This window comes from Pleurodeles waltl, chromosome 3_2 (assembly GCF_031143425.1).
Source record: "Pleurodeles waltl isolate 20211129_DDA chromosome 3_2, aPleWal1.hap1.20221129, whole genome shotgun sequence".
NCBI classification, from domain to species: domain Eukaryota; kingdom Metazoa; phylum Chordata; class Amphibia; order Caudata; family Salamandridae; genus Pleurodeles; species Pleurodeles waltl.
In genome coordinates, this window is record NC_090441.1 from 25,202,528 (window position 1) to 25,228,183 (window position 25,656).

The 25,656-nt window shown below is 46.6% G+C and overlaps 1 protein-coding gene across 8 annotated transcripts in view; it reads right to left on the minus strand.

Moving 5' to 3' along the window:
* NF1 (neurofibromin 1) overlaps positions 1-25,656 on the minus strand; it is a 1,379,374-nt gene that overhangs the window by 869,436 nt on the left and 484,282 nt on the right. The window lies entirely within an intron of this gene.

A 25,656-nucleotide genomic window follows, 5' to 3' on the forward strand; every position in this document is an offset into this window, starting at 1 on the left:
AAAGTGTGTGTGTACATTTAATACATCTGGTGAAAGAGACTGAATGTACAACAATCACCCATACTGGCCAAAATACTAAAATGCATGCCTATCAATGTAAGAACTGGAAAAAAGTGAGCCTCTTCCGGAACAAGCAAATCACAAATATGCAATTAGATTACCTGTTCATTACAATTAGCTAGCGGATAACGTAGCTGCTACCTTACTCAAAGGGATACCACTAGAACCTAAAAAAAATTAGCACGATAAACTGACTAAAATGACCAGAGAAACCGCAATTGTACATAAAGAATCTCGCCACATCTTACACCTACATAACTTCTCAGAAACTGAAAGTAGGCACATCATACTCATTTATTATCCTCTTCTGTCAGAGCACCTCTTAAACAGTACCCTTATGCCACTCCACTTTCAAAATAATTTACCCTATCCTTTTTGGGTGACTATAACACACGGCTCAAAAAACCTGAGTAAAGGGAACTGATTTCTGAACGTCAAGCTTTGAAATCAAACAGCTCATTACTTACACAATACATATTGCTGGATACACCCAAGATAAATTATTTGACTAAAAGTGTCTATGTGCCTCCCTTTAAACTTCTGGCCCTATCCTGGAGCGACAATGATGCCATTCATTACATCATCTTCATATCAAAATGCTTGAATTTCAAAAGAGCCATCTCTTCAAGAAGAGAAGATCAAGGGCCTCATTAAGATATCGGCAGAACTTCTGACAGGGAGAATGCCGCCACACTGGCTACTTGCCCTTCTGACCGATTAAGAATTTCTCGTTGGGCTGGCGGGAAACAGGCGGCAGCATGGTCTCCGGCTCATAATTGAGCCGGCGGCAATGCTTTCGCTGCAGGGTGCACCAGCTCCTTCGCAATGTTCACTGTCTGCACAACAGACAGTGAACATTGCCACAGTGCTGGGCAAGGGGGCCCCTGCACTCCCTATGCCAGTGGTTCCCAACCTTCTGACTTCTGTGGACCCCCACTTTATCATTACTGGAACCCAGGGACCCCAACTGAATCAATATTGGAATCCGGGGACCCCCCTTTGAGTATTTACTGAAAGCTGAGGACCTAACCTGTTAATATTATTTAATTTTCTAAGCAGTCGCGGACCCCCTGACAAGGCCTCGCGGACCCCTAGGGGTCCTCGGACCACAGGTTGGGAACCACTGCCCTATGCCATTCTGTGGCCCCCTGCACCTGTTCTTCGCCAGCCTTTTCATGGAGGTGAAACCGGCATGAAAAGGCTGGCAGAGAACGTATTATGATCTCCATCACCGTCTGAATCATGGATTCCGGCGCAGCTGGCGGAACCCTGGTGGTCTGACCGCCAGAGTGTTTATGTGGCAGTCATACAGCGACAGCAGCAGCAGCCCTGACTGCCACCACAGGGCTGGCGGTCTGAAGACCACCAGCCCCATAATGAGGGCCCAAGTTGGAAGGACATGAACTTGGATTTTCACAAAACAGCTGACACCACCTGAAGACAACCCACCAACATTTTCAACTGCCTAACTTCAGCAATTGTAAAATGTAATGAATGGCTGTCGAAAAAAATCAAAAAGAGCTTCAGCACTGGACTTCCAGCAGATTAGTCAAATTTTTCACTGACGAGGATGCATTCACTCATAATCCATCAACAAAGTACTTGAGCACATATGTAAAAAAGTAATTAGTCCGAGAAAGAATACATCCACCAACTACAGAGTAGAACAGAGTAACCTTCTAGAAAGAAAAAAAAGATACACTATTCATTTTGCTTCATGCCTTCATGCTCGGCAAACAAGCTTTTTCAAATATTTTTTGAAGTTAAAGAACTGACACCCGGCCCAGATGAATAGGCCGTGCTTGCAAGCACTTTCTAATGCTTTTGCTTCTCAATTCCTAAGAAAAGTCAAAGTAGTGCACACTCTGCTGTACACTTACTTTAAAGTAAACAACTCGACTTTGTTGAATACGAGTGACAGAGGTAATTGATTGGACGAAGATTGTTTAGATGCTGAATTCAGCTTGAGGCATGAGTGGCGAAAGCATCTAAAACACACATACGGTAAGCTTGCTTGGCTATTTATTTATACATTTATGAGAGCAGCATTTTATAAGAAGGCACTATTACTTTCAAAATGGTGGACTGATGTCTATAAAGGAAGCAGACATATTCTAGTGCATGATTTCGTATGGCCCAGCTGACGGTATATATTTTATGCCCACCAACCATAACACACAATTCCTTCATAGGTAAATTGTCTATCAGAAGTGGGCATATTATATTATTAACCACTATGTCATTGCTCGATTAGTTAGTCTTAAACCCAAATTGCCTAACCTTTTGGGGGTGGGGGGGGGCAGGATTTAAGAAATCACAAGAGCTCTCTCCATCAGTGTAGTTTTTAAAATTACAGAGTACTTGGTAGGGAACTACTCAAGAGGAATATTCCCTAGAGGTCCACTGGCATAACAATGTTTTTACCAAGCGCATTACAACAAGTAGGAATCTCACAAGCTGGAAACGTAGTTTCACAATCTGTTCATACAAAAAAGTCCCTTACAAATATCATTGATGAGGTTATTACCCAAAAAGGCGAGAGTGCCATCTTTTTCACTTTAATGTGCGCTCTTGGAAGCACTAGGGATGTGTTTACCTTTAGTATAGCATGCTTGGATATATTTAACTATCGATCTGGTAATATCAGCTTTGAATACATTTAAAATGAAGTGAAGGTATCGATGGTGCACTGGATGTATGGAAGTGTGAAAAAAGGCGCTCAGATCAAGTGCTGCCATGAAGTCCCCTCGTAGTAGCAAGAGGATGGCATCTTGCAGTATCACTGTATAAAAATATCTGGAGTAGATGTTGGCCGGACATGAGTACATGATGGTGGGGTGGGATGTTGAAAGTTTGTGTGTGGAATCTGAGGCAGTATCCCTCCCTTACAATGAAGCAGACCCAATGGTTAGAGCTGATGATTTCTCAGTGTGACAGGATTTGGGATACCCTTTCCTTTACAGGGTGAGAGGGGTGAAGTCACTGCTAATTAGCAGATGAATTATTAATGGGGCCATCTCCATTACTGGCTCTGTATCATACTGTATTTCCTATTGTACTGTATTTCCTATGTAGGAAGTGCTTTCATGTCATGCCTGATGGGCACTTACGTGCTGTTATCTTGTTACAGGACACAGAAAATAGCAGTGTGATGAATGAAGAGGTGCCTCTGTAGACACCCAGATGAAAGATCCTGCTTTGTTGCGGGTCCTGAAATGGGGTTTAGTATTGTTGGAAGGCTGACATTTGAGTGAATTCCTCGTTGTTACATCTCCTGGTGTACTGCTTCTGAAATGCAGGTTTTGGTGTGGGGGATTGTAAGGTGGCCATCGACTTGGTAATGTTAGTACGTTTATAATTTTCTCAAGCATCTGATCTGCCTGTGGACCAAAAGGATTATGCTACTCACCCTGTAAGCATCTTTTTGTCGCACGTAGTGCTGTAGATTCCCAACCTCTGCATACTTCTGCCATCTAATGTTGGGCTTGGACCGTTGCAATCTGTTTCTCTTCAAAGAGGCCTTTCGAATCACAAGGTATCGGTTAACACTTCTCTGTTTGAGAATGTGTATGGGCACTCACTCAGTTTGATTTTGTTCCGCACAACGGGTAAAAGTAGTTATAGAGTAGTGAGGAAGACAGTAAAGTGACCATGTGCGTTATGTAGACATGACAGAGAATTCTGAAGGTTGAAAATATCTGTAGCAAACACAGGCTTCCAGGAGGTGGGTGGGGCATGTAGATCCTACATGATGCTTACTTGGTAAGTAACAACCCATTTGTACCATGTGTGACTGTAAATACACATGTTCTGCTTCGCCTGTAAAACAGTACTGCCCTAAGCAGCGCTCTGAAACAAAGTCCTTAGGAGAATTTGTCTAACTCTGCCTTGCAAGAATATCCACACATTAATGTTTTTTGAAGGTGTGTGGAGCTGACCACGTGTCAGTTTCACAAATGTCAGCTATAGGTATCTTCCCAAGGAACGCCATAGAGGCACCCTGTTTGCAGGTTGAGTGAGGTCTGATGGGAATGGGGAAGGGGCTCGTAGGGTTCTTTCCACTTTGAGGTAATAGGGATGCAACAGACAATCCATCTGGCTATTGCTGCCTTTGATGTAGAGCAACCTTTATGAGGTTTCTAGACGACAGCAACAATTTGTTCTGTTCTTCAGAAGGACTTGGTCCTATCTATTTAGTAAATAAATAAGATCATACTTGATGTCAAGTGTGTTTAGTGCTCTCTCAGCTACCAAGTCAGACTGGAGGAAGAAGACTGGGAATTATATTGTTTGGCGAAGGTGAAAAAGACTCACAACCTTGGGTACTGATTTCGGGTTAATTCTAAGGAAAACCATGTCATTGTTTACCTGGAAGAAAGTTCAAGAGAAGTTGACAAGGTGGTAAGAGAACTAGCACTGCTTAGGGTAGTACCTGCTTTACAGTTAGAGAGCATGTGAATTTACAGTCAGACGTTCTACAAATAGATTGTTATTTACCAAGTAAGCATCTGCTTGTTGCATGTAACACCGTAGGATCACATGCTCCACCTGCCTCCAGGAAGCCAGTGTTTGCTACAGATATTTACAACCTTCAGAATTTTCTGTCATATCTACATAACTCACATGGTCACTATACTGTCCTCCTCACTACTCAAGGGCAGTGACATCATTGTACGAACTATCTAAAATAAAGCTAAATTACACAAGGCAACTTCATTTGTGGTACTTACTACACAATTTGGTGACGAGCGGGAGTGGATGAAAATGCACAATGTTCTACTTTGTGGACTTTGGTTACAACAGAGTTTTGGATACATGTTTATTTTGAACATTGCAACTGTTTCCCTCGCATGTATAAAAAGGAACTAACTAGGTTGTTGCCCACAACAATGGTTCACATCTCTGTGAGTACAGAGCACGCTTATTCCACCTTACTGTGAAGAGAAACATCAACAAAGATCGTTGTGGCTCACAGAAATCGCAAGAACAACTCGCATCACTAAAGAGAAGTCAGCAAGGCGGTAAAAGAACTAGCATGTTTATTCTTGCCAGTGCAACGTCCTAGCCGCAACTGCCAACATTCAGAATCTCCACAAGGTTCCACACAGGGAACATGGAACCCTAAAGTCCTACCATTCCACTTTGCCCTCATTCCATGCTGCTGTCTACCCACCATCCCTGCAAAAGGCTCTTGTAGTAACTTACTAATATGCCTAAGAGACCTGGAAGAAAGGCTCTTGTAGTAACTCACTAAAACATCCTAAGGGACTTAATGGGAAGGAGACATTCCAGAAGAGGAATTGTAAAGGACAAGAGTGTAGTTGTTCGAAACGAGGGCCCATTAGCCTGATGAGGACAAAATTGAGGTTCTGGACGTGGGTAGGATGATATGTTTTAGGCTTTCCATGAAGGCTTTAACAACAAGGATCTTAAACAGCGAGGAGTGTTTCCTGTTCTGTATATATACACAACAATAACAAACAAGTTACTCCCTTCGGTACACATTATCTGGTAGAGACCATATCTAGATGCATATTTCTTACCCAAGAATTTCCCCAGGCGTTAGTCTGGATCCGGAAGATTTTTTTCTTGAACAGTACTCCTGCACGCCGTTGAGTGGCTTTGTTCGGTTCCCTGTGGCGTTGTATGGGAGGAATGGGTGGGTTGGTAAGGAGTCTGCATCTAGGTTTTGGCTCTACCAGATGTGTTACCGATGTTAAGTAACTTGTTCATCCGATAGACATCTAGACACAGATTCCTTACCTTAGAATAGATACCCAAGCAATACCATCCCTGGCGTGGACTGCAGACAAATTTATTGAACTAGGAAGGCCTGCAAGACCAAACTGCTGAAATGTCCATCCCTACGGACCTGACTGTCCAGGTAGTAGTGTTTGGCAAACATGTGAAGGGATGCCCACGTTGCTGCCTGGCAGATGTCCAGGACGGGGACTCCACATGCTAACGCAGTGATCGCAGCATTTTCTCTGGTAAAATGGGCCCTCAGGAGACTGCTCTTTAGCCAACCTTTCTGTGCTCCAACATACCCCACGGATAGTTAGTAGTTCACCCAAAACTCTTTTGTGCAGTCAAGGTAGCATGACAATGCTTTTTGGGTCCAGACGATGGAGTCACTCCTCTTCTGAATTTGGAGGAGCATAAAAGGTGGGCAGGGTGACTGACTGTCCCACATGGAATGGAGTCACCAATTTTGGTCGGAAAGAGGCTCTAGTACAAAGCTCCCGCTTGTCTGAAAACACAGTCAATAGGGAGGCTTGCATGACAAAGTCTGCAGCTCACTCCCCCTTCAGGCAGATGTTACTGCAACTAAAAAGGGTGTCTTGATGGTGAGCAGATGGAGAGGGCAATTGTGCAGCAGCTCGAATGGAGCACACGAGGTAGGGGAAAACCAAATTAAGTCTGGAGACAACAGCCAGTGGTGAGATCTCCTTCAACAACCAGTCATCAAGACAGGGGAAGACTGAAACCTCTAATCTCCATAGATGAGCTGCGACCACTGCCATCACCTTGGTGAACACCCGAGGGGTGCTGGTAAAGGCCAAAGAGGAGTACAGTGAACTGAAAGTGGTCATGGCCTACCTTGAGCTGCAGGTAACGTCTGTGGGCAAGCAAGATGGGAATATGGAAATACGCATCCTGCAAGTTCAATGCTACCATCCAGTCTCCTTGGTCTAGAGCAGACGCAACCTGAGCTAAAATGAGCATCTTGAATTTCTCCTTTTTGAGGAACAGCTTGTTCTTTTTGGGCATCAGAAAGTAGTAGGATAGCAACCACTGCCTACTTCTGATGTCGGAACCATCTACACGGCTATCTCCTCGCGAAGCAAGTCATATGATCCTCCATCAGCCAATTGTGTGTTGGAGGAATAGGAGGAGGGAGGATCTGAAAGAGAGGGAGTAGCCCCTTCGAATGATCTGCAAGACCCATTTGTCTGCTGTAATGGAATGCCAGCAGTGGAGACGATGTTGGATTCTCCCACCAACCAGGGATCCATGGTCTTACAGAGGAAGATTAGGAGAGCTGCAGCTGCTAGGAGGTTGGTAGTTGTGGCCCACCTCTGGATACCTGTCCCACGGGGCAGGTGTGCACCGCGCCCTCGCCCACACATAACTTGGGAAGCTGGAGCAGGATGGTGGCTGGGATGGCACTGTGTGCACCCCTTCCGTAGTCACAAAGGAGCGAAAGGAAGACTGGGGACGAGGTGTCACTGAGAGGCCCAAGGACTTGGCAATAGCCCGTGAGTCCTTGAAGCACTCCAGTTCCGAGTCTGCCTTTTCTCCAAAGAGAGATGTCCAATCGAAGGGCGTGTCTATAATGCTTGCCTGGACATCTACCAAAAAGCCAGATGTTCTTAGCCAGGTGTGATGGAAAAGCGCCACTTTTGATGAAATCGCTCTGCCCAGCACATTGGTCGAATCCAAAAGATGCCTGATGGTGAACTTGGCTGCATCTTTCCCATTCTTCACTGCTTGAGAGAGGACGGCCCGGGACTCCTCTGGGACATGTGGCAGCTCTTGCACAACTGTGTCCCACATTGTGTGGGAGTAGCAGCCCAAAAGACGTGCAGTATTCATCGCCTCTCTGACTAGGCTAGTGGAAAAACACATTTTCTTTCCTAAGATGTCCAGCCTTTTGGATTCCCTCTCCGGGGGAGCAGCAGGGAACGCACCATGGGAAGTGGAAGCTTACACCACCAAGCTTTCTATGGTAGGGTGTTGGGTGAGGAAAACTGGTTCCCCCGAGGTGGGGCGATGACGGCGGGCAATTGTCCTGTTCACAGGAGCCCCTGTGCTAGGCTCATACTAAGTACCCAGTATGACATCTACCTTCATTAAAAGGGAGCAGAGGGTTCAGATGAGGAAGCTCTGGGCTGAAGCACTTCAGTCAAGATGTTAGTCTTGACTGCCACTGAGGGTAGTTTAAGGACCTCCACTGCCCTCTACACCACCACTGCAAAAGATGCTTCCTCCTCCGTAGCCACGGTAGGGGGGCGGGAGGCAAGCCAGTATCTGGAGAAGTATCCAGTCAACTGGCTTCTCCCAGTTCCTCACACCAGTCCATTTTGTCTCAAGCTAGTACTCTAAAGGGTCCACAGATCCCTCCAATTCTTCTCCCATGCCCAGCTCTTCAAAATATGGCTCAGACGGCAACCTAGGGCATAGCAGTCCTGTTGGGATCGGCGTCAATCGACAGTGTTCTTACTCCAAGTCATCTGAGATCAGAATGGGGCTGTAGGAGGTGATGGAGCCAGCAGCATCAGTGTCAGGACCAGCATCTGGTAAGGTTGCGTTGGCACGACTGGAGCTTGTCCCCATCAGTGATCATATCCACCGGGCCCTTCAGAGCGCGGCGCAGAACATCACTGAGCCCCCTTCGAGCCTATGGGGCTGGCCTGCTCAAATACCTGGTGCATGGCATCGATAAAGTTTCATACCTCAGCAGGGGTTGCTTCGGCTCCCAGAAACAGGGGTAGGCATGAAGTAGACATGGGCAACAGCTTCGCATATCCATGCCACGAATGAGGATGTTTCTTACTTGTTGTGTCAGCCGACGGACAAGGATAAGACAAAGGACGCTTAGACTTCTTTTGTTTTTTGTGCATCTTCCCAGAGCGTCCTGAGGACTTGGAGCTCCTGGAATGGTCCTGTGACCTTCCTCTCGATCGGGACCACGACTTCCGAGGAGTCGTACAACGCAGTGTCACCTGCCAGGCCGCTAGCAGCTTCAGAGACCACTCCCTCAAAGCTTTCAGTGCCATAGCCTGGCAGTCTTAGCACGACTTGGAGTCGTGGCCGCGCTTGAGACACCACAAACAGACCAGATGGGGTCTGACACTGACATGGCGCGTTGACAGGTGCCACATGATTTGGACCCTGTCTTTCAAGAAGGCATCCTCTTAACACAGTAAAAACACTTCGACAAAATGTAGAAAAGATTCTGTAAATAAACACAGAAGGGCAGCTAGTCCCAGATCTGTGCTAAGTAGCGCAGAAAGAAAAAAAAACGGACACCCGCGTGCGAGGTAGTACCTATATAGGTGACAGCGACATCACTACAAACATAGCCATCTGACGGCATGCAGGGCTACTACTCAAGAAAAAAAGTCTTCTGGATCCAGTCTAAGGTAAGGAGTCTGCGTCTAGATGTCTCTATCGCATAGATAGGTATAGCCATATCAAGCTGTAGATGGTGGGCCTGCGGACTTCTTTCGGTATATTCATGCACTCATGAGGTAGGTCAATGTATCGGACCTATAGGACCTCAAGAATCAGATTGCTAGATTGAGCTACCTGGAGTCCAGGTGTCTGACTCTACCTTCGGTCTAAATGAGAAGATGACCTCTTGGGGAGCTTCTGATGTAAAGTAACTGACATCTTTAAAACAGTTGGGAACCATGGTTGTCTGGCCCATGTGGGAACCCCTAGGATGTGGATGAGAGATGTCTGCAACTGTTTCCTCAATATATCCGGTATCAGAGGAAAATCATATGCCAAGATCGCTGACCAGTTAATCCACAGATTATTGCTCATGGACTGGGGTGTGGAAACTTGGAGGCGAAGTTTAGATAGTTCGCATCTTTGCAAGTGGCGAGAGGTCTATATTGGGACCCACAACCAACAAAAGTATGGGAGTATGACTTGTGGGAGGAGTTTCCACTCTTCGACTTGTTGCTGTATCCTGCAGAGCAACTCTGCATCGTTGTTGAGCATGACTTGGAGGAACTCTGCTAAGAGTTGCACTCAGTGGTGGACTGCCCAATGCCAAATCCTGTGCGCTAGTGTCAACACCTGTGGAGAGTATGTGCCGCTTTGTGAAGATAGAACATGTCAATCATGTTGTGTGTTTGCACCAGGACTACTTTTGCCCTGAATGTCTTCGAGGAAGGTCTTTAGGGCCAGTTGTATAACTAAAATATCCTGGTGGATACGGCTACCTCCTCAAGGGCAGGCCACATACCATATATTATCATGTCTCCTAGCTGCACCTCCAATCCGGCAAGTGATGCGTCCGTGGTGATGGCCAGCTGCGGTATTGGGTTTGTGAAGGGCCTGCACCACAGCAGATTGTTGATGTTCCACCACTGCAGAGCGCAACGGGGTGCTGCCCCTTATCAAGATTAGATATCTCCAAAGTATTCCCTATTGTGCCCACTGTGCCAAAAGACACTCATGAAGTGGACGCAGTCACACATGGAACCTTGAGTGAAGGACTATGGCTGTATGGGAGGTCTTCACACCTTGGAGGTGCATCACTGTTCGAACTGTGAGAGGGCAAGTAGCTGAAAAAGAGGCAGCAACTGCAGATATACCGCCAGGCTTTGATCACTTGGGTAGGCCTGGGCAGTACCTACAATTAACAGACCACAGAAAGAATTGGGCCTGAAAGAGCTGAAGGTGGGACTTGGTGACATTGACTGTAAACCTCAAGCTGTGGAGCAGAGACATGACAGCTTGGGTGTGGGCTAGGCACTTCTGTCTACTTGCACTTTGGATCAGTCAACTGTTTAAGTAGAGGAAGAGGAGTCTCCCTAAATCCCTTCTCAGGGATGCTGGGCAAATCAGTGGCTGGTGGTAGAGGCTCCCTTGGAGGATGTAACTCTGCCTTGTACCCTATCAATTACATCCCTGAAGGTGCTGCCTTAGTATCCCCTACCTCCCTGTTGGTAATAGGTGAGCTGCTGTCACTGCTACAACTGTGCTGGGTTGGGTGAAGGTAGATTTCAAACTGCCTCTTGCCTGCTTCATACGAAAGGAACCCCTGGTTGCTGGTACTTGAAGGGCACCCACAGCTTTACTGGTGCCTGTGTCCTCCTTTAATTTTTTCAACACTGATCAACCTGCAAGCCAAAGTGGTACTCTCCATCAGAGGGATGGCTAAGGAGATGTTGGCAAACTTCTGGCTTGAAGACATATACGCAGCCAGGAGTGGCCGTGTAGAATGATGTGTTTACTCCTTTGGCAGCTATATCAACTGAGTTTAACACGCACTGTATGTTGGCGTTAGGGATAGCTTCCCCTTCTTGTGTGATCTCCTTTCTCCTTTTCCTAATCTGGTCAAGGAAATGCTGCAGTAAGGCCTGTGTGTCTTGGGGGTCTGGGTGTTGACCATATGTGTGACATGGCGGGGGGACTTGATCCAAGGTCCGGTGTTGACTGAGGTAGAGGTTATGTCTGAGCATCTCTTGCTCTTCAACTTCCTCTTCTTCCAGTGCCAAAGAAATGGAGCCGATGACCTCTAGACTTGTCTGAAGGGCTTGTACGCCAGAAGACTCCCCATATTCCACCTCTGAAACACCAAGTGTGTCAGATTCGCCAACGTTGTCTGGCAAGTTGGACAATGAGCGATACATTTTGTTGCAGGCCTAGTACCTGTCTCTCCGTAGTCAGAGTCCTCTTGCTCCTGAAGGCCGAGAAGGAGAGGCACAGGTTACGGATGCGGTGGAGATCGTCCCTGGGGTGCTTTGAGTGGCACTGAAAGCATCTCTTCAAGGGTGTCCATTCCATCACTCTATACACTTCTTCATTCTACGAAGTCAGTAAGGGAGGAACTGGGCTCACCCCGGTCTTTGGTGGCTGTATATGCAAGGGGTTGATAAAGAAGAGGAAAGGGGATGCCCATCGAAGTAGGAATAGTCTCAGTGATGGGAATGGAAGCAATGGGTACCGGGACCAGGAACGTTCAGCGTTGAATGTGTAAAGACCACAAACCAAATCCGATGCCAGAAAAAAACAATCTAACAAAGGACAATGCCCATGTGCATTCAAAAAAAGAGGAGTCGCTGATACCTCATGACTCAAAAGACTTCTTAGAAGAAAAACAAGTTACAACATTCAGAGCCCAACACTAGATGGCAGTACTATGTCGAGCATGCATATCTACAGCCACACATGCTATGAACATCCACTCCCCATCAAAGGGTAAGTTCTGAAGGTGCTGCTGCACCTCAGGACTAAACCCCAACATCTGAAGCCAAGCATGCTGCTGGAATAGTAGGCTAGTAGTAATGCCCATAGCTGCTGTGCCTGCCACATTTAGCCCACACCTCATGTTGGCGTTACTAACTGCTGGAAGGACCCAGGAATTTCACAAACTTGTATGGCAAGACCTTGCAAACCAATCTGGGTGTGATGCTTCATCATTGGGCCACTACATTTATCAGCAATGATTCAAGTGGCAAATGGGCTACCTGCTTTATATTAAAGGGATATCTAGAGGGCACAAATGGCTTATCAGGTACTGAGGATGGAGATATCTTTGATGAAGTAAGTACCAGACCATTGCTAAATCGGGGGCACCTTTAAATCGATTTGATTATATGTTTACTACAAACCCTTATTTTCTCACCCTTACAGACTGTAACTACAGGGTTCCCCTTGTGTGTTCCTCCATGAAGCAGATATCCCCGTGATATAAGGAAGACTGAATATGGTTTTCAGTTGATACAATTTGAGACACTCGACTTACCACATGTTTGCTGTGCACTCTTCACAAGTATTTTTCAGTGGCACCAAAAACAACTGGATGCCGCAATAAGGCTACTTATCTTGTATGTTAATGTCTTGTGTATGTTTATTTTATTTCGTATTTTACAGGACCCCCTCAAAAAATGTGATAAACTGGAGTACATTTGGCATTAATTGCATAAATTAAAACTGAGTGATTGCTGAGTGCAGTATGAGTGAAATATCTACATAGAACAAGGGATCATGGTTCTGATGAAAGCCAGGGACTCCCATTTCGGGCCACAGTTTGGCTGAATCATGTCAATCTACATTATGCTGAAGGAATCATACTCCTATGCTTCCCTCAAATTTGCTTTTAATCATCTCTTTGGCTCTCCTGTAATAAAGAGGTGTCTTGTGGAAGGAGCCTGACATTTTAAGACTATGCACTAAATCCTGCCATCCCATCCCCTTGTCCCAGAAAATTACTCCTGGTAACTTAATTTGTCACTGTAATAATTTCTTATGAATTTAGGGACCCATATTAAAGCATGTTACCTAGGTTGGCGTAAGAGGGCTTGTCGTAAACGTTTTGAAATTCCTGGGTCCTTCCTGCATACATATATGTGTACAGTACTGCATCCCACAATTAGGGCATTTCCCACTGGAATCCCAAGAAATTATGTTGCAAATGTTTTTGTGACTATATCACTGTGTCTGGGAGGGTACAGTTTGCAACACGTTAACTGTCTTACCGTCAGCACCAATTTCCTCTCTCCTTCTCCAGTGAGCCTCAGGGAGATACATAATTAGCCCCTCCATTACCTCCCAATGATACCAATCACATTCACAGAGGAGGCTGACTGAATCGGCATTCTTCTGTCCCAGAAGCTACCTCTTTCCCTGCTGCACCAATCTTTTTACTTATCTGGGAGAAGAGCATCTCCAGTAGCTTGGGCAGAACCACTCCTACAGGAAATAAGCATCACCAGTAATTTGGGGATAATTGCCCCTCTATTGTAAGCCAGAACCTGTGGGGTTGGTAACTCAATTGCCTGGGTCCTTTAAAAAGTCTACTGCGTTCTGTTCTTAAGCATGCCTTCACGGGTAGGTAACTAACAGACCTTTCCATCTTGTATAGGGTTTCCAGGAGTCATTCTTATCCTCATTCTCTATGGTGTGCATCTGGACCGGATGATACTGAGCTGCCCACTTTATGAACAGCTAATATTTCGAAATATTATCTGGTGGGAACGGCTTGATAGAGTATGGGTCAAGATCCAGGTTATCCTGTGGGTCGACTACATGGTCTTCTCAAGAAGCCTCCCCTCCCTGTGGTCTAAAGGGTTCTTTCTCTTGGTTCTGCGGGTAGTAAGATTTCCTTAGGTTGAGTCAGTATATTGTGTGTCAGGGAGTGTGAAGGCAGGAGAGGAGGTGTAGTAGGTAGTGGCAGAAGTAAGGAAGGCTGGTAGACTTTTTAGAGCTTGGTGGAAGAGGATGTGAACGTCATTCTTCTCAAAAGATAGGCCCAATTTAGTTTTCTTTGGAATGGCAACAAGACCTGGACCCGAAGTCTTAATGACTATTCTCCCAGTGTCCGAATGGACAAGCAGTTGCTTTTGTTTCTCATACAGGATACAAGACTCTCCAGTATCGAACCCTCCGAGGTCCCAGATCGGAGTGTTGGAAGAGGCTTGGTCTTTGACCTAGATTTCTGAGTGAGCTGGTTCTTTGGCATCTGCTTCTGTTCCAAAGTAGGCTTGTTGGTGGCAGGGGGGCCAAGATGGCTTTTTTAACAACAGAGCTTTTGCTGCGAATGGGGCCTATGGACTGGATGCCGAGCAGGGCCAATATGCCTGACACTTACTGGCACTGGTGCATGCTGCAGGTCGGGGCCCTTTGTCTAGCTTGATGTCAAGCTGGTCTTTAAAAGGAAACACCTCGAGGATGCAGGTTCCTTGTGCTGTGACTCTGGACTTGATGCCAGACTCCTAAGGGAATGGTGCTCAGACATTATAGCCAAGCACTTGGGGGCTTAAGACTGACCTGCAGGCACCACCAGGGCACACTGTGTTGACTTCATCTTCTGCCATTGAACTGGTGATGGTGTTTTCCATCAATGCCGAAAGGCTCCAAGTAGCAAGTCTCAATCTCTTCTTGTCCCATGGCAATGTGGGAGAGGCTGGCCTTTTCCTCCTCTGCTTCATGGATATCCCAGGCCTCTGGAATGTCTTGTATAGGGGTATTTCACATTCCAACCAGAACAAGCATGGAAAGGCGATCACTCACTGAGTTCTCACTTCAGCCAAAACCCCCTGTTACATTACGCTGGTGTACCTGTTGTATCATGCTGCACAAGAAAGTGTTTTGGTTGGTTACCATTCTCAGACAGCAGAGAGTGGTGCTTGGCATGAGAATTGGCTATTGCTATCTGTGAGAAATTAATCTGTGCATTGTTATGCTTAAATAATCTCCTGAGTGATTATAAGAAACTAACCTTTTCATTGTTTATGTGTTAAATAATCACATTTTAGTAATTAGGTTGCTTGGCAATTTTTACATATTTAAACACCCCCACATACCGACAGACCAGAGCGCCTTCCCTATTGAGGAGGAATGTTATATCTTTCTCTCGTTAATATTTCCATGTAGCAGGTAGGAGAAGGGTTGTGTACTTGTTGGATCTACATGTCTCTAAAACTAGGCTAAGGCCATATTTCACAAAAGCTGTCTGAACCTCCCTAGCACAAAAAAAACAAAGGCTTTTACAAGGTCGGGTTTTTAAAGAACCATTACTCTGCAGCTGCAGACACGGATAGCATGCAGCAAGAAACCCCCCCTTCAGCAAAAGCAATGTGAAACAGAAAACATGTGGCAGGTTTACATACACACAAAACATTCTGCCAACTTGGAAAAAGTTACTTCTTTAAAGTCCTGATGGAGACTAGTGCACTTAAACCAAGTGAACACACTTAAAATACTCTATATACAACAAGCTTTTAACCTGCATCAATGCCTGAATAATATTATTATCCTCAAACACAAATTAAGAGTGGTGCACATGCTAACATATGCAGAAAATGCTACTAACCCTGTAAGCATCATTAGTAGGGTTTAGTGCTATAAATTCACATGCTTAGCATACTTATGCCATCTCGTGTTGGGCTTGAACCTTTGCAAGTTGTTTGTCTTTGAAGACATCTTTTGAGTCGCAAGCTGTGTTGTGACTTCCATTCTTAGTGTACACCGAGCCTGGACATCAGCTCACGTTAGGCTGTTTTCATGAAGCAGGTGTGAGTATGTATGGAGTAGCAATATAAATACGATGCACTGAGCGCAATGTGCTGTAAAATCCAGAAAGCAAGAGCTCTGCAAAAGACAGGCTTCTGAGAAGGGTTGTTGCACATGAATCTACAGTACTATGTATATAATATTATTAGCATACATTGTAAGGTAGTTCTCCCCAGAAGTGGCGGCCAGTGTGTGGATGACACGGTTGCCTGAGACAAGGTCCTTAACTCCATCTGCCCAACCATGGCCTACTGACAAGCTAAGATGTGCCCATGCTAGTGCCTGGTAAAGGGTGTGCGTATGGTGTTGACCAGTGGCTGCCTTACAAATATCCACAAGTGGGATGTTTGCTAGGAATGCCTTGATCGATCCTTTCTTGTGGGTGGAGTGTGCCCTGGGTACAGACAGAACCCTTTTTGCTTTATGAAAGCAATTCTGAATACATTTGGCCATCCACCTTGCTATGGGTGCCTTGGAGATGGAGTGAGCCTGAAGAGCCACCCTCCTTGGGGTTGAGAAAGTAGAGAGAGCAAACGATGCTTCCTTGATGTTGCAGGGAGGACACCCGCTCTATGATGTCCATGTGAAGGAGGATGTGCCCTTCATCCTGAAGGAGAGAGAGGTATTCTTTGCTCAGAGTGTTTGTACAGGGTGGGCCAGCTTGCTGGTCAAGATTTCCTCCCAATGAAAATCATTGACACACCTCCAGCCACCCCCACACACAGGTGATGTGTGATCAGGGTGTATGGGCATTGTTTGGAGGCAGCAGCTTATTTGCTGGAGCCACCTTAGGCCTTATCCCTGTAGAAGCCTCTGCAGTACCCCCCCTCCCTGGTGGAAGGACTGTCACTGCATTTGGTATGAGTGATGTTGCTTGGGCAAAGCAATCATCGCTCCTCCTCAGGGCTGCTGCTTACGAAAGGAGTCCCTGGGTGCAGTGGTCTGGACTGCCCCATGAACGTTGCTGTCTCCATATGTTTTTTTTCTTTTTCCTAGAACCTTGAGCCAGATGTATCAAAGCTTTTTGCATTCGCAAACGGTGTGAACGGCCGTTTGCGAATGCAAAAATGCCTTTCAGTATGTATGAAAGGCATTCGCTATGCAATTTTAAGGAAGCACTAAAATAGCGATTTCTTAAAATTGCGACCCCGTTTAAAGGATCGCAAATTGCGATTCTCTAAATAAGAAATCTCAAATAAGGAATCCTTATTTACGATTTCTTAAGCACATATATCAAGCCCTTAATGTGAATTGGGCATTAAGGAATCACAATTACCACCAAATTAAAAATGCATTTTTAAAATTGACATGTAACGCACACATGCCCCTTTGGCATGTGTGCACCTTACATGTCCTAAAATAATTTTTGGGGGTGCAGCAGAGGGGGCCTTAGGCCCCCAGCACCATGGGGTTTGCATTTCGGAAATTGCGAATTCCAGTTAGGAATTCGCAATTTGGGAAATGCAAAAAATTCGCAAATATGGGCCTACAGGCCCATAGGTGCGAATGGGGTCAGAATCGCTATTTGCGATTCGGTAATAGCATTTGCGATTTTTAAGAAATCGCTATTACCGAATTTCAAATATGATACATACCATTTAGCGACTCTGAAATAGCGATTTCTTTAAAATCGCTATTTGAGAATTGCAAAATGGATTCTTGATACATCTGGCCCCTTCTCAACCAGGGTCCCAAATGGGTGTGCCCCATCGAAATGAAGGCTGAAGGGATGCTACTGGACTTCAGCTTGAGCCTGAAGATGTGGAGCTAGGCATGACGTTTTAGGATAAAGCTGGTATTTATGCGCCTAGAAGCTAAGTTGGCAGCATTTAAAGTGCAGCAAATGTTGGTGTTAGACATAACTTTGCCCTCAGACACTATCTTCTCCCTGCGTTTCCTGTACTGCTCTGGAAGTTGTTTAGAAGTCCTTGCATCTCATCATATTTGGTCCTATCAGGAGCCAACAAATTGGCTATGCAACAAAGAATTGCTACTCAGACGGTCACCATTTTGCTCCCTTCATCAATGTTCTTGCTTTAATAGTCTAGAGGAGTAGCATTGCTGATGGCAAGGACAGAAGTGCGCTTGCAGGTAGGATCAATCAATCAATCAGTAGATTTGTAGATTGCTACTTGACACCTGATAGGGGATCAAGGGGCTGACAGAGTCCAGTTGATTAGCCAAATAGCCAGGTCTTCAAGGACTTTTGGCACTCTGGAAGAGATAGGGAGGTCTGTAGATGGAAGGGTAGCTCGTTCCATGTCTTCACTGCTACGTAGGAGAAGGAGCAACCTTCTGTATCTCCTACGCCAGATGCAGAGGGTGAGGGTTAGAGAAAGGGACACAGAACATAGGTGTCTGGTGGGCTGATGGGAGTTCAGGCGGTGGTTCAAGCAGGTGGGACATTGTTGTGTAGGGCCTTGTATACATGGGTTAGGAGCTTGAACTGGCATGTTTTCTGCAGAGGAGCCAATGGGGTTCCCTCAGTGAGGGGGTGATGTGGATGATGTGAATTAATTTAGGGAGATCCAGGACAAGTCTGGCTGCAGAGTTCTATATGGTCAGTAGTCGTCCTCAGTGACCTGCGATCCCTGCAAAGAGAGTGCCGACGTAGTCCAGTTGGCTGGAGATGAGGGTCTGGGTTATGGTGCATTTGGAGCTTTGGGGTGGCCATTTGAATACCTTAAGAAGCATGCAGAGGATAAAGAGGTAGGAGGAGGAGATGAAGTTGACCTGAGTCGTCATGGTTAGCTTGTTGTTCGGAATGCCTAGGTTCCTAGCGTGGTCAGTGCCGGTATAAGTAGGTCTGAGTTCTAAGGGCCACCAGGATGTGTCCCATGGGTAGCTTGTCTTTCCAAAAATCAGTACCTCTGTCTTGTTGGTGTTGAGCTTCAGTCAGTTGTTCTTTATCCAGTTGGCGACATCTGTCATGCAGTTGTGGAAGTTGGCCTTTGTGGGGTCTTGGGAGAGGATGAGTTGTGTGTTGTTGGCATAGGATATGATGTTGAGTCAATGGGTTTTGGCAATGCTAGGCAGAGGAGTCATAAATGATGAAGAGGGTGGGGCAGAGCAAGGATCCTTGGGGTACTCCACAGATGGTTTCCTTGGCTTCAGAGATGAAGGCAGACTTTCTGCGGTTTTCTGGTGACAAAAGAGGCAATCCATCTGAGGACGGATCCTTGGATGCCTGTGTTGTGCAGCCTTGTGATGAGTGTGACGGTTTTGAAGGCTACTGAGAGGTCTAGGAGGATCAGGGCAGAAACTCTCCTCGGTTAGGTAGAGCTCAAATGTCATCGGTAGCTGCAACGAGGGCTGTCTCGCTTCTGTGGTTGCGGTTGTATCTGGATTGGGAGGAGTTGAGTAGGAGGTTCCATTCCAAATGTGAGGAGAGATGTTGATTCATAGCTTCTTCTAATACTTTGGCCAGGAATAATAGCAGGGAAATCGGTCAGTAGTTGCTGAGTTTGCTGGGGTCTGCCAATGGTTTCTTTAGTAGGGTTTTAATAGAGTGCCGGCTTATGCATGTTTCCAGTCCTCCGGGATGATGGTGGTGGCAAATGAGATGTTGACGAAGGTGGGAAATACGTGGGTGATTCTGGCTTCACCGTGGTTGAAGATGTGGTTAGGACATGAGTCGACTGGGGCACCTAGGTAGACTTAGTTCATGATGGAGACAGTGTCTTGTGGAGCGCGAGCTGACTCCATTTGGTTAGCCAGACATCTGTGTTGGTAACGGGGTCATTGTCTTGCATGAAGAGGTTGGTGGCCATGGGCTGGAGTTTGACATTTCTATAGATGATGGCGATTTTGTTGTGGAAGAAGTTTGCAAGGTTGTCGCAGAGTTTCTGTGAGGGGGTAATGTTTGTGCAGCTGAGGGTTTTTAAAATTCTTTGACAATGTAGAAGAGTACTTTGCTGTTATTGGAGTTTGATTTGATGCATAAGGCTGAGACCCTTTTCTTCAAATTTCTCAGCTGCCTGTGGCAGAGGTTGAGGGCTTTCTTGACAGTTGTCTTGTCGGTTTTGTCCTCACTGGTGCACCATCTACTTTCCATTTGCTTCCAGTGTCTTTTAGCAGTTTGGAGGTCTTCAGTATACCTGTTAGCCAGCTTTGAGGACCTTCTGTGGCTGTTGTTGCCGAGAGGAGTGACGCGGTCGTCACAGTTGGTGATCCAATTGTCGAAGTTTCTGACGTTCTAGTCTAGGTTGTTGGAGGTGATGAGATCATTGATCCATGTGTCCTTTGAGACTTTGCTCCAGCTGTGGTAGGGGGCGTTGGAGAGATTGGGGCGGAGGTTTGTGAGTTGGTAATGTTGGAGTGGACTATGAAGTGGTCAGTACAGGTGAGTTCCATGGTGTGGGTGCACCTGATGCGGCCACTGGGGTGAGGAAGGGGGCTAGCTTGTGGCAAGCGGTGTGCATGGGGTCGTGGACTAGTTGGCTGAATCCAATGCTTTTCATGCTGTGAAGGAGATTGGTACTGTTGAGGTCACTATGGCCATCGAGATAGAAGTTGAGGTCACTGAGGAAAATGTTGTTTTTGGATTCTGTGGTGAGGGGGCAATGAAGCTGCAAAAGGCTGGACGTAGTCAGAGAGGATGGTAGCCAAGGGTACCCTTAATGGTGGTTTTGCTGTATGGTTGGAGTCAGAAGTTGAGGTGTCCATGGCTGGGATGACGGAGTCATTTGAGGTGGTGCATTGGATGGATTCCCTGTGAATGATGGCGATCCCTCTGCCAGGCTTGCTGATGTGGTTGCGGGGGTGTCTCTGTATCCTTCTGGTATTGCGATGGTGATGTTGGGTGCGGAAGTGGGGTTGAGCCAGGTATTAGTGAAGAAGAGGATGTTATGTGTGAGGGTGGAGATGAGATCCCAAATCTCAGTGGTATGTTTGCATAGCGAGCGTGTGTTCAGAAGGGCACATGCAAGTTGGTGTTTTTGTTCAGATGGTGCCTGTGGTGTGCTTGAGGTGGGGCTGGTAGGTGGGCTGGTGTGGTGCTGTGGCAAATGAAGTGGCAGTAGGTGCAGGTGAAACATCTCATCTTGCAGCGTGGGTCAGAGCAGTGGCAGTGGTTTCTTGTGGCATCCAGGGTTGAGGGTGCAGAGTTCAGCAACAGGGTAGCTTCAGAGGGCCAGGGGTCATGTCGCTGCCCATGGTACAGGCAAGGACAGGGGCAGGTAGATTTGTTTGGTGCACATTCGGTATGGACCACCAGGGAGTGGTTTGAATTTCTTTTTGGTCTTTGGGGTCACTACCTTTGCCTTTACAGACCTAAAAATACCAAAAGCAGATTTTGACATGCCCTTCAGCATGGGGGAGGAACTGGACGGAATGCTCCGATTTGGAAAGCATCTCCACAAGGAAGTACTCCTCCTCCTGGGTGACATGCATTTTTTTTTTGTAACAATCATTTTATTGGCATTACAGCTTAAGCAGCCATAACACGATACATTGTTCTTTACGTAGCGCAAATCTTAGCATTTGTACAAGGAACACAGTTTAAGCTTACAGTTTTGATGAACCTTATGCATTACTTGGTCCGTTTGCATTGTCATTAAAGAATATCACTCCTCTGTTAGGATATAGGTATCAGTCAATTGTTCAGTAAAACTGTTTGGTGACCATGGTCGGGGGGGAGTGAAGATATAAGTAAGCATGTTGTGTATGGCCAGTGTACAGTTTTCCAATAGGTAAATATACATGCCATCTAAGGATTACTAATCAACTAGTTGAGATATATAAAAAAAACTAAAGCCTAAACCAACGATATAGGAAACTGGAAATTTGCCCGTGGTCCTTGTATTTGCTCAAACAAGCTGTTTAACGACATCAAGGATGTGTAACACCATTTATGCAGTATCTTTGAGTCGATCCGTGAGGACAGTTCCTTAAGTGAGTGGGTGTAGGGGAGGCAGCAGTTTGTTCATGCGTCAATCTTTTTGAGGCCCTTAAGTTGTCCCAAGGGCGCCCGGCCCACACACCACTTCTATTAATTTGTCGTAGTGCTCTCTGCATCACTTCCCAAGTCAGATTTTACTCCTGCAGCAGTGTTTTCCCAGCTATCAATGACCTCCCTCAACAGCGGGGCTAGCGGCCTGAGCCTCATATCCCCTTGCTTTCCTCCCTTCTCAGCGCTCTCTCCTCCGCCCTACCCCACCTTGCTACATCTAGTGTCCAGGCCTGTAAGCTAGGTCCCATTATCATGTTTCCATGCCCATCGACACTCTTCGCTTAGCCAGCACCAGGGCCAGGTTAGCAAACCTGTTACCTATTTTTTTGGGACATGGCTTGGCAAATAACCCCAGGAGACACGTCTCCATAGTGGTCTCTAGTCATCTATTCAGTACATGGTTGATTTTTTGTATGACCCCTTCCCGAAATTCTTGCAGCTGTTGGCATCCCCATGTCATATGACTGAATCCCGATGGACAACCTATCTCACTTCACCCATATATCAGCTTCAGCCGATGTGGGGTAAAGTAAGTCCTATGAGTGTAGTTATATTGTATATATTTTAGTCAGGTGTTTCTGGAGACCGAGGGTACATATGCCAGAACTGCTCCGGTCTGCGCCAGTGAGGGGCCTATCCAAGTCCACCTCCCACTTAGCCCGAAGACCATCTAGCGGGTTAAGTACCATTGCCAATAGCGCCTTATAGAGCCTGGAGACCAAGTGTGAGCCCTCACCAATAGACAGCATAGTTTGTAAGACTGTGTGGGTGGTTCACCCTCTACCTCTCACCAGAGGTCCCAAATAGCCCCCACCATCACCTCATATGTCAGAAACTGCCCACGAGGCAATCCAGTCTGGTCCATAAGATCCTCAAACGGGATCAGCATTACCTGGCTATACAGCGCGCCTAATGTATGTAAGTCTGTAGCCGTCCAGCAGTTGAGTTGTCTATTTGTGAAGCAGGAGAGTGGGTCTCAATGGGGCATCCCAACCAATGAAATATCTAGTGCATAGGGTACTTTTGTGTTTGTTCTTTTGAGAACTCTCTGCCAGTTGGCCATGGCTGTCGCCAGTACTATTCCCCACCTAGTGCCCCGTGGCTTAGGCACAAGCAGCCCAGCCACCAGTCCGCTACCACTGAGTTTCCCCTCCCCCATCTACTGTCAGTTTCATAAGCCCCATCCCACTGAGCCACCGCAAGGGCCATTGTATCTGGGCCGCTAGAAAATAAAACTCAAAGTCCGGGACTCCAAGCCCTCCAGCGTCCGGAAATTGGCATAGAGTGGCCAGGGCCACTCGCTGCCGCCTGCCATCCCAAAGCAATTCCTGAGTAGCGTGTCTAGTGGATGTAACCAAGAGGCCAGAAGGGTAATGGGCAGGTTAGTAAAGTAATACAGTAGCCTGGGAAGTTATTTCCATCTTAATGAGAGATACACCTGCCATAATAGGCAAACAAAGGGAGCAGCAGAAGGCAACACTGGACCGCAATGCCCGAATTGCTTTTCCCAAGTTGCCCTTCCTAAGATCCTGCAGCTCATGATAAATCTGGATGCCCACAGAGCGGAAGATAAGTGGAGCCCAAGTCACTTCCTCAGGGCACAAAGACAGACCACGCGTTCCACAAATCACCGGGAAGACACAAGTCTTTCTTTTATTTAATCGAAGGCCAGAACACACACTGAACTCATCCAGCACTTGGAACACCTGGGGCAGCATTGCTGGACCATTTTTAAGATAGATAAGCAGGTCATCTGCGTATAGGGAGATTATGTGAAATTGTCCATGTCAACATATTCCCTATTCTCGGGCCTTATCCCGGAGTCTCACCGCCAGTGGTTCTATGGCGATGGCGAACAGTAATGTGGATAACGGACACCCCTGTCGGGTTCCTCTGTGTATGTCACAGCTACAGGAAATAGTCCGTTCTGTCTTGACACGCGCAGTAGGGTTCGTATAAAGCAACCTAACCCAATCACCCCAGGCATCGCCCAAACCCATCCTTGACATAGTAGCCTCAAGAAATTCCCAGCTCACTGTGTCGAAGGCTTTTTCAAGATCCACCGACAATCATTGCCACTAGATCAGGAGGATGAATATCATTGTAAAGCAGGGAGTACAGTCTATGGAGGTTATTGGAGGTGTTACGGGCTGGAATGAACCCATTCTGGTCCTCGTGTATGAGGTTATTCATATGGGGTAGCAATGTCGCAGCAAGTGCCTTACTGAGGATTTTAAAATCAGTGTTAAGCATGGAGAGGGGTCTGAAATCAGTAACCCTCCTATTAGCATGCTTAGATTTGGGCAAGGGGATCACTATGGCCTCCCTGGTCGTGGCCAGCAACAACATGGTCTCATAGGCTTCGGTGTACATCTCCATCAGTCTTGGAGCCAGGACATCACAGCCCAATTCATAGAACTCTGAGGGCAAGCCATCAGCACCCGGAGTCTTACCCGTTGCCAGAGTTTCAATGGCTGCCTTGATCTCTCCCACTGTTATTTGCATGCCAAACGCCTCTCTATCCACATCAGCGAGGACACTCCGATGCAGTGCGGACAAGAAGCTCTCCCTCTTGTCAGATGAGTCCACTCGGAAGGGACCGTACAAGGATTTATAGTAAGCCGTGAACTCAGCACTGATCTGGGTAGGTTCATAGATAGTGTCATCCTCCCTGGTCGTCAGGCGAGTAATCTGTCCCTCCAGCCTCTGGGCGGACCAACTATGCCAGTAGCCTACCCGCCTTTCCTTCTTCCTCATGCACTTTGGCCGTAAAAGTCTTGTAGTCGTGACACCTAAGACGTTGTAACGGTGTCTGATATTTCTCTCTGAGCTCCAGTAGTGTTGCCTGTGTTTCTGGGGTGCCATCAAGGTCATTATCATGTCTGTGTAATTCGTCCTCGAAGCGCAAAATGTCCAGCTCAAGGACTCGTCTGATACCCACAGTCTGTCCAAGGCAATGACCCCGCACTACCACTTTTAAGGCCTCCCATTCGATGCCTCTACAGGACGTCGACCTTGAGTTCAGTGTCAAGTATTCCGTCAGCCTATGGAGTAGCGCTGGGCGATATACAGGGAGTGCAGAATTATTAGGCAAATGAGTATTTTGACCACATCATCCTCTTTATGCATGTTGTCTTACTCCAAGCTGTATAGGCTCGAAAGCCTACTACCAATTAAGCATATTAGGTGATGTGCATCTCTGTAATGAGAAGGGGTGTGGTCTAATGACATCAACACCCTATATCAGGTGTGCATAATTATTAGGCAACTTCCTTTCCTTTGGCAAAATGGGTCAAAAGAAGGACTTGACAGGCTCAGAAAAGTCAAAAATAGTGAGATATCTTGCAGAGGGATGCAGCACTCTTAAAATTGCAAAGCTTCTGAAGCGTGATCATCGAACAATCAAGCGTTTCATTCAAAATAGTCAACAGGGTCGCAAGAAGCGTGTGGAAAAACCAAGGCGCAAAATAACTGCCCATGAACTGAGAAAAGTCAAGCGTGCAGCTGCCACGATGCCACTTGCCACCAGTTTGGCCATATTTCAGAGCTGCAACATCACTGGAGTGCCCAAAAGCACAAGGTGTGCAATACTCAGAGACATGGCCAAGGTAAGAAAGGCTGAAAGACGACCACCACTGAACAAGACACACAAGCTGAAACGTCAAGACTGGGCCAAGAAATATCTCAAGACTGATTTTTATAAGGTTTTATGGACTGATGAAATGAGAGTGAGTCTTGATGGGCCAGATGGATGGGCCCGTGGCTGGATTGGTAAAGGGCAGAGAGCTCCAGTCCGACTCAGACGCCAGCAAGGTGGAGGTGGAGTACTGGTTTGGGCTGGTATCATCAAAGATGAGCTTGTGGGGCCTTTTCGGGTTGAGGATGGAGTC